Source organism: Procambarus clarkii, chromosome 41 (assembly GCF_040958095.1).
Source record: "Procambarus clarkii isolate CNS0578487 chromosome 41, FALCON_Pclarkii_2.0, whole genome shotgun sequence".
Classification (NCBI taxonomy): domain Eukaryota; kingdom Metazoa; phylum Arthropoda; class Malacostraca; order Decapoda; family Cambaridae; genus Procambarus; species Procambarus clarkii.
The window spans coordinates 35,813,577-35,823,172 of record NC_091190.1 but is presented as its reverse complement, the minus strand read 5'-3'; positions in this window follow the sequence as shown (position 1 = coordinate 35,823,172).

The following is a 9,596-nucleotide window of genomic DNA, read 5'->3' as shown; positions in this document are numbered from 1 at the left end:
ATACCCACCATGGAGCCACAATTAGAGGATAGGACACCCAACAAGACAAAGGCCTCCACCCCCTAGGGGTGCACTGTAGATATACGCCCTACAATCGCAACGATAGGAATCATCAGTCCGTCAAGATATAATGGAAGCTCAGCACGATATAATTGGGCTCAGCAATGAAGGAAAAGATTGACAATAAAGATGTCCTCTTGCTCGACAAGTTTTACGGGTGAGAAGGTGTGCCTCCCCAAAAACCCGGTGTCTAAACAAAAGAAAACATTTGAAAGAATAATCAAGAATTGCAAAACGTTGCAAGGAAATAGCAATTAAACAGGAGAATTGGGAAGGAAAAATTAAACTTAATAGGAAAAAGTATTCAGCACAATTAGCAAAGATGGCAGCAAGAGCATTAGGCTTCAAAAGGACAGAGGACACTGTCTCATGGAGCATCACACTCTAGCATCCGCCAACCAAGCCCCCTCATGATGGCAACGGGCTGGAAAGGGAGGGGGAGATGAGAAAGACGAGAGGGTGAAGAATACTGCCCAGTTTAACACCAGTGTTAATAGGTAGAGTGGGTGAATTGGAATCATTCACAGAGTCATACTGGAGCCTGTCACTAAGGTAAGACTCTAGGTATTGGAGGGATTAACCTCTTACTCCGTAATGTTGTAATTTAAGAAAGTTAATGTGTTAACAGTGTAAAAAAGTCTTAATGCAGGTCAACAAATAAATAAACAAGGGTACTCATTTCTTCCAAGAGCTGCATATATAAAGTTAATCATACTAATCGGTGCAAGATTGGTCCTTTTTTGGGCCTGAAACCATTATGGCAAGAACTAAGTAAATTTTGTTTCGCTAAATAGGATTAAGGCTACTTGTAGATTAACTCTTTAAAATATTTTAGACAAAATCTGCAGAGTTGATATTGGTCTATAATTGTTGACTTCAATGAGATTGACACTTTAATGGACTAAGGTTACTCTTGCTTTTTTTCCCTTAGAATATCAGGAAAGGTTTGGAGTTCAAATGATTTGTTGTAGAGCAATGAAATGGCTGGAGCTAAAAATCTAGAGGTTTCTTTGAAAATTAGGGTTGGTATGTGAACATATGGTATCTGTGCATGGGGTTCATTCAACCACTGCAAATTACCTGATGCTCATCACCACCCAATAAAAATCTGCTATCAGAACAATAAAACTGTCTTCAAACAACACAAAGCCTCGCTGTTTAAATCTCTGAACATGCTAAATATACACTCACTCTACACATTCTCTTGTGCTATTTACATGTACAAAACTTTGTTCCTAAATGCTAATCCTGACCTGAAACTCTCCATTGATAGATGTAATAGAACCCATGCGCACCACAACATAAATAAATATATGTTTGATATAAATTGACAGTCATGCTAATATAATTGCCAGTATGGTTTATGTAATTCACAATCATCTTAATATAATTGCCAGTTTGGATAATATAATTGACAGAGGATTATACGAATCAGGATAATATTATTGCTAATCAAGCTAATATAATTTTGAAACAGGCTTTTTCACCCACAGGGTTATTGATCAATGGAACTGACTACCCGCCAATGCCATAACTGCCAAAATGTGCTGAATTTCAAAATATACCAGGAAAAAATCAAGGAAAATGGGGGGGAAGGGAACCTTCAACAAGCTGCAAGCTTCCCGTTTTTATTGAGGCCACTAGGGTTAGTGGCCCTCAGGTAAATCGGGTAAAATATTATTCCAAGACAATTACAGCATAACTGATAAAGTTAGGCTAGAGTAATATAAATATCTGGAAAATTTAGAGTGATGTAAATTCCTAGAGTAATATAAATTTAAATTTCATATTAACTTTACTGACAGTTATAAATGCCAATCTGCCTTCAATAAATTCTTCGGTGAAATATTTATAATCAAGAGTATTATTCATAAATATGCCTAAACAAAAAATATAAAATAGACATCAGTTTGCATATGAATCTGATGAGAAAATTCCTTGATTAACCTACATTTCCCTATCAATCAAATGGTCTCATCTTAAGTACGTCTCAGACTGTCTTCTTCACCAGCACCAATGCTAAATAATATTACAACAATAATGTCCATAACTTAGCTACAGAGTATATTACATTTTAAATAAATTTTCACAGAGAACAAAAACAGAAAGCACATTAATATTTACATAAATATGAAGAAAAACATTTAAAGCTTTGATTTATCTTTGCTAAACTAAAGAGATATTTCTATACTTATAAGCAATTTTGAATTTTCCTATAGTGTCAGCTTCTTTAGTTCTTGCTTGGTCATCTAACTTTCATAAAAGAACAATATAATAAAATATCTTTATCTTTACCTTTCATGGTGAAGTGTAATTCTCAAACAAAATAGAATTACCTTTGAAGAACATCCAACTGACATTGTGATAGCACACTGTTAGATTAAAGTTAAGTTAATATACCTGTATGTGCCTCATTATCCTTCAACATTCTCTTAATTACCTTCCACACTTTAAGTGTTTAGCCTATTATCTGCATGTATCATTTTGTGCTTCTTCATAACACCAAGATGAATGAATCTCTTCCCACACTCTGGACACTCCAGAGGCTTGTCACCTGAATGCACTAACATGTGGCTTATTATTTTTCCACGTACTCTAAATTTTTTGCCACACTCGGCACATTGAAAAGGTCTCTCATCCGCATGCACCATCATGTGACGCTTCATATTTCCACGCTCACTGAATCTCTTCCCACACTCTGGACACTCATGAGGCTTGTCACCTGAATGCACTAACATGTGAGTCGTCATATTTCGACGTAGACTGAATTTCTTCCCACATTCTGGGCATTCATGAGGTTTGTCACCTGAATGCACTAACATGTGCCTTATTTTTTTTCCACGTTCTCTAAATTTTTTGCCACACTCGGCACATTGAAAAGGTCTCTCATCCGCATGCACCATCCTGTGAGTCTTCATACTTCCACGCCGACTGAATCTCTTCCCACACTCTGGACACGCATGAGGTTTGTCACCTGAATGCACTAACATGTGCTCTATTATGGTTCCACGTCTTTTAAATTTTTTGCCACACTCGGCACATTGAAAAGGTCTCTCATCCGCATGTACCATCCTGTGAGTCTTCATATGTCCAAGATGACTGAATCTCTTTCCACACTCTGGACATTCATGAGGTTTGTCACCTGAATGCACCAACATGTGCTCTATTATAGTTCCACGTTCTCTAAATTTTTTGCCACACTCGGCACATTGAAAAGGTCTCTCATCCGCATGCACCATCTTGTGAGTCTTTATACTTCCACGCCGACTGAATCTCTTCCCACACTCTGGACACTCATAAGGTTTGTCACCTGAATGCACTAACATGTGCTCTATTATAGTTCCACGTTCTCTAAATTTTTTGCCACACTCGGCACATTGAAAAGGTCTCTCATCCGCATGCACTAACATGTGCCTCTTCATATTTCCAAGCAGACTGAATCTCTTACCACACTCTGGACACTCATGAGGTTTGTCACCTGAATGCACTAACATGTGACGTTTCACATCTCCAGGACGGGCGAATACCTTCGGACACTGTGGACACTGGTGAGTCTTCATCTTCTTTATGACAGGTGCAGTTTGTGTGAAGGTTTTCTCCCCCGGATGTTGGAAGAAGCGTCAAGGCTTGAGTGTTGTTTCTTAGAGTTAGACTTGATGTGAGCACTTGGCGGTCAATGGTGGTGCTTCTTCTTTATGATAGGTGCAGTTTGTGTCAAGATTTTCCCTTATTGCTCGTGCTGGACAACACCGGCTGTAGCGCTACTAAAATGGCGGCGGTTGTTTACCCTCTCATCACCTAAGCGTTCCAATGTTTTGGTCTGGTTCCACGTATCATTTTTCCAACCTCTTATTTTTGTTTATATCTGGTCATTTAAAATTAACACTTGTTTTTATTCTCATGTTTTTGAATCAAAGAATGTACTTGAAATTGTTTCTTTAAACATAAGGCCACACGATTATACTTTTTGAAGGAAACAGCTCTCCCACTGGGATACAAGATACGCCTTACATTGACAACGCTAATTTTTTTGCCATTTCGGAAACCAGTTTTGGACGTTTCGCTTATGTGTACGTGTTCAATATTAAATCGACTATATAATGCTATTAATAATTAAATTATTATAAATTAAATAATTAAATTATTTATTATAAATAAATACTTAAAAAATGTATTATGTATGTTGCATTAAAAATTAAAAATACGGAGGTACACTAATTCACTCGGAGATATTTGCATAATACGAATTATAATCTGAAAATATATACATTTATTTATTTATTTATTTATTTATTTATATATATACAAGAAGGTACATTGGGTTTGTGAGAATACATTGGATAGTACAGTATTTACATTCTTGTAAAGCCACTAGTACACGCAGCGTTTCGGGCAGGTCCTTAATCTAGCATAAGAACATAAGAACATAAGAACAAAGTCAACTGCAGAAGGCCTGTTGGCCCATACGAGGCAGCTCCTATTTATAACCACCCAATCCCACTCATATACATGTCCAACTCATGCTTGAAACAATCGAGGGACCCCACCTCCACAATGTTACGCGGCAATTGGTTCCACAAATCAACAACCCAGTTCAGTATTTACCCAAGTCTTTCCTAAATCTAAACTTATCCTGGTTATACCCATTGTTTCGTGTTCTGCGTTAGCAGATAATTTTAAGTAGGTAATTTCTATCTGAATTAATAAATGATAAAGATACATTGCAAGAGAAAAATGAGATGAGAGAGCTTAGTAAGTATATTAAAGCACATTGTTATATTAAAGCTCTGATTGATTACATTGACAGCTTGATTAGTAATTTAAACAAGATTAATAGACAACATACAGCAGATTGACAGCACATATAAGACAGCAATGATCACAATGGTAAAGATGTTCAGATTGGGTACATAAAGATTGGGAGACTGGGTAGCAAAAGATACAGATAAACAAGATTTATAAACACCATACAGCAGATTGACAGCACATATAAGAAAACAGCAATGATCACAATGGTAAAGATGTTCAAATTGGGAACATAATGGTTGGGAGATTGGGTAGCAATATATACAGTGCAATTTTAAGGCAAAAAGTGAAAAACTATGAAGATGAAATTAGGTACTTTTTAGTATTACATAAGAACATAAGAACAAAGGCAACTGCAGAAAGCTTTGGCCCATACGAGGCAGCTCCTATTTATAACCACCCAATCCCACTCATATACTTAAGAACATAAGAACAAAGGCAACTGCAGAAGGCCTTTTGGCCCATACGAGGCAGCTCCTATTTATAACCACCCAATCCCACTCATATACATGTCCAACCCATGCTTGAAACAATCGAGGGACCCCACCTCCACAATGTTACGCGGCAATTGGTTCCACAAATCAACAACCCTGTTACTGAACCAGTATTTACCCAAGTCTTTCCTAAATCTAAACTTATCCAATTTATACCCATTGTTTCGTGTTCTGTCTTGTGTTGATACTTTTAATACCCTATTAATATCCCCTTTGTTATGTCCATTCACCCACTTGTAAACTTCTATCATGTCACCCCTAACTCTTCGCCTTTCCAGTGAATGCAACTTAAGCTTTGTTAATCTTTCTTCATATGAAAGATTTCTAATTTGGGGAATTAACTTAGTCATCCTACGCTGGACACGTTCAAGTGAATTTATATCCATTCTATAATATGGCGACCAAAACTGAACTGCATAATCTAAATGGGGCCTAACTAGAGTAAGATATAGCTTGAGAACCACACCAGGTGTCTTGTTACTAACGCTGCGATTAATAAATCCAAGTGTCCTATTCGCCTTATTACGAACATTCATGCATTGATCCTTTTGTTTTAAATTCTTACTTATCATAACTCCCAGATCCCTTTCGCAATTCGACTTCGCAATCTCATCACCATCTAGCTCGTATCTTGTAACCCTATCATCATTACCCTCTCACTGTGACTGCAGTGAGAGGGTAACCCTCTCACTGTGACTGCAGTCAGTTGCAGTCACAGTGAGAGGTTGTGCTAGCTGGAGCTCCGATTCTAATAACATTATTATTGCAATAAAGGAGGGATTAGTGAGGGATTTGGTGAGTATGGTTGGAGCTCTGAGAGCAGAGATGGATTCCCTGCGGGAGGAGGTGCGACGGCTGGGACTTCGGGAGGAAACGAAGGAGGAGGCCAGTGTTGACGGGACCTCATTAAGAAGGACTGACGGGACCAGTATTAAGAAGTCCTCGTCTTGGCAAGTTGTGAAAGACAGGGGTCTTTAGAAGACCTTGGCAAAACCGACAACTAATAGCCTTCACCTAAGGACTTTTAATGCATTTGACGTATTAGAGGACGAGTGCTGTGTTGAACCTGTTGTTCAACGAGGTGGCAAAGACAAAGTAACGAGGAGCATTAAAGCGCAGGTCCCTCAAACTGCTCGAAAGGAAAAACGAGGATCGAAGCGAATTTTGGTTGTGGGAGATTCCCAGGTGAGGTATTTAGACAGAACGTTTTGTGCCAGAGATAGGGGGAACAGATTAAGGGTTTGCTACCCGGGAGCTGGAATTGGTGATATTGTTGGAAACATGAATGATATTATGACAGGAAATGGGAACAAACCCATTATTTGTATTAGTGCAGGGGGTAATGATGTTGGACGAGTTAGGAGTGAAGAACTAATACAGAGATTCAGGACAGCCATTGAATTAGTTAGGAGCAAGGGAGGAATTAATGCAAAACGCAAATTAATGACATCGAAATAGGGAGTGAGCTAGGGAGCAGTGATCACAAAGAAATCAGATTTAGCATAGAATGGAATAGACCAGTAGGAGAAAATTCTGTTAAAGTGCCAGATTTTCGAAAAGCTGATTTTAATAGCCTAAGAAATTTTTTGGGTCAAATTGATTGGAAAGGCTTGGGTATGGGGTGTGGGCCGGTCTTGGAGCGAGACATGAACCCAGCGATAGGTGACTTAAATGGGGATTTCGATGTGGATTCAATATATAACTTATTTAAGAATATTCTAAACAAAGCACAGGAACGTAGTATACCATACAAATTGAATAGATCGTATACTAATGACCCAAAGTGGATAACAAAGAATTTGAAGAACCTTATAGGTAAAAAGAGAGCTTGGTACAAAAGGATTAAAAATGGGGAGGTCACTTTAGAACAGGAATTCGTACAACTGGTTAGAAATGTTAAAAAAGAGATAAGGAAAGCAAAAAGAAACTATGAAGTTCGCATAGCAGGGCAAGCAAAGACAAATCCTAAAGGGTTTTTTCAGTTATATCGTACTAAGACTAGGGAAAGGATAGGTCCATTAAAAACTGAGACAGGTCAAATAACAGATAGTGATGAAGAGATGAGTAGTATTTTTAATAAATATTTTGTATCTGTATTTACTAAAGAGGAACTTAACAATATGCCTTCAGCCGAACAAGTCTATGTGGGTGGGGACGAGGACAGGTTGACGAGTTTAGCAGTTACCAGGGAGGATGTTCTTAAACAAATAGTAAAACTCAAACCAAACAAATCCCCAGGGCCGGATGAAGTGTTTGCTAGGGTGCTTAAAGAATGCAAAGAGGAGCTTTGTGACCCACTGTCAACCATATTTAATAAATCAATAGAGTCAGGCAGAGTGCCAGAGTTTTGGAAAGTTGCTAATGTGATACCAGTTTTTAAGAAAGGAGATAGATCACTTGCGTCTAACTATCGACCAATTAGCCTAACGTCTATTGTGGGAAAGTTACTCGAATCTATAATAGCAAATAAAATTCGTCTTCATCTTGAAAAACATAAATTAATAATTGAGTCGCAACATGGTTTTATAAATGGCCGTTCATGTTTAACAAATTTGTTATCTTTTTATTCTAGCATTGTTGAGGCAGTTGATAGTGGTAAGGATTGCGATGTTGTATACCTTGACTTTAGCAAAGCTTTTGATACAGTGCCACATGAAAGACTGATTAAAAAAATAGAGTCTCATGGTATTGGGGGTGCTATATTAAGCTGGATTAGGGCATGGCTATACCAAAGGAAACAGAGAGTTAGTATAAATGGAATCAAGTCAGAGTGGGAAAATGTTGTAAGTGGAGTGCCTCAAGGCTCTGTCCTGGGACCTCTGTTGTTTATAATATATATAAATGATTTAGATTCAGGTTTGAGTAGCAACATTTGCAAATTTGCCGATGATACGAAAATCAGTAGGGAAATTAATTCGGAGGAGGACTCACTATCACTTCAAGTTGATCTAGATAGGGTTTTGAAATGGTCAAAGGATTGGCAGATGCAGTTTAATGCTGATAAATGTAAAGTTCTGAGGTTAGGTAATGATGATAGAGTTACAAGATACGAGCTTGATGGTGTTGTGATTGCGAAGTCGGATTGCGAAAGGGATCTGGGAGTTATGATTAGTAAGAATTTAAAACAAAAGGATCAATGCATAAATGTTCGTAATAAGGCAAATCGGACACTTGGATTTATTAATCGCAGCGTTAGTAACAAGACACCTGGTGTGGTTCTCAAGCTATATCTTGCTCTAGTTAGGCCCCATTTAGATTATGCAGTTCAGTTTTGGTCGCCATATTATAGAATGGATATAAATTCACTTGAACGTGTCCAGCGTAGGATGACTAAGTTAATTCCCCAAATTAGAAATCTTTCATATGAAGAAAGATTAACAAAGCTTAAGTTGCATTCACTGGAAAGGCGAAGAGTTAGGGGTGACATGATAGAGGTTTACAAGTGGATGAATGGACATAACCGGGGGGATATTAATAGGGTATTAAAAGTATCAACACAGGACAGAACACGAAACAATGGATATAAATTGGATAAGTTTAGATTTAGGAAAGACTTGGGTAAATACTGGTTCAGTAACAGGGTTGTTGATTTGTGGAACCAATTGCCGCGTAACATTGTGGAGGTGGGGTCCCTCGATTGTTTCAAGCACGGGTTGGACAAGTATATGAGTGGGATTGGGTGGTTATAGAATAGGAGCTGCCTCGTATGGGCCAATAGGCCTTCTGCAGTTACCTTTGTTCTTATGTTCTTCTTATGTTCTTATGAATCCCGATCATATGTGGCATTCTTCCAAGAAAGGGAGTGGGAAATGAATGGATGTCAAGGGCACTTGGTGTCAATTGCCGGCTGGAAAGATATTGCAAATCAAATGCAATATCTTTCATAGACAACTAGGAACACTTCTATGGAAGAAATGAAATGTATGCTCGTGATGGGGTGCATCTATCGAGAGAACATAAGAACATAAGAACAAAGGTAACTGCAGAAGGCCTATTGGCCCATACGAGGCAGCTCCTATTTATAACCACCCAATCCCACTCATATACTTGTCCAACCCGTGCTTGAAACAATCGAGGGACCCCACCTCCACAATGTTACGCGGCAATTGGTTCCACAAATCAACAACCCTGTTACTGAACCAGTATTTACCCAAGTCTTTCCTAAATCTAAACTTATCCAATTTATATCCATTGTAATCCAATGTATCCATTGTTTCGTGTTCTGTCCTGTGTTGA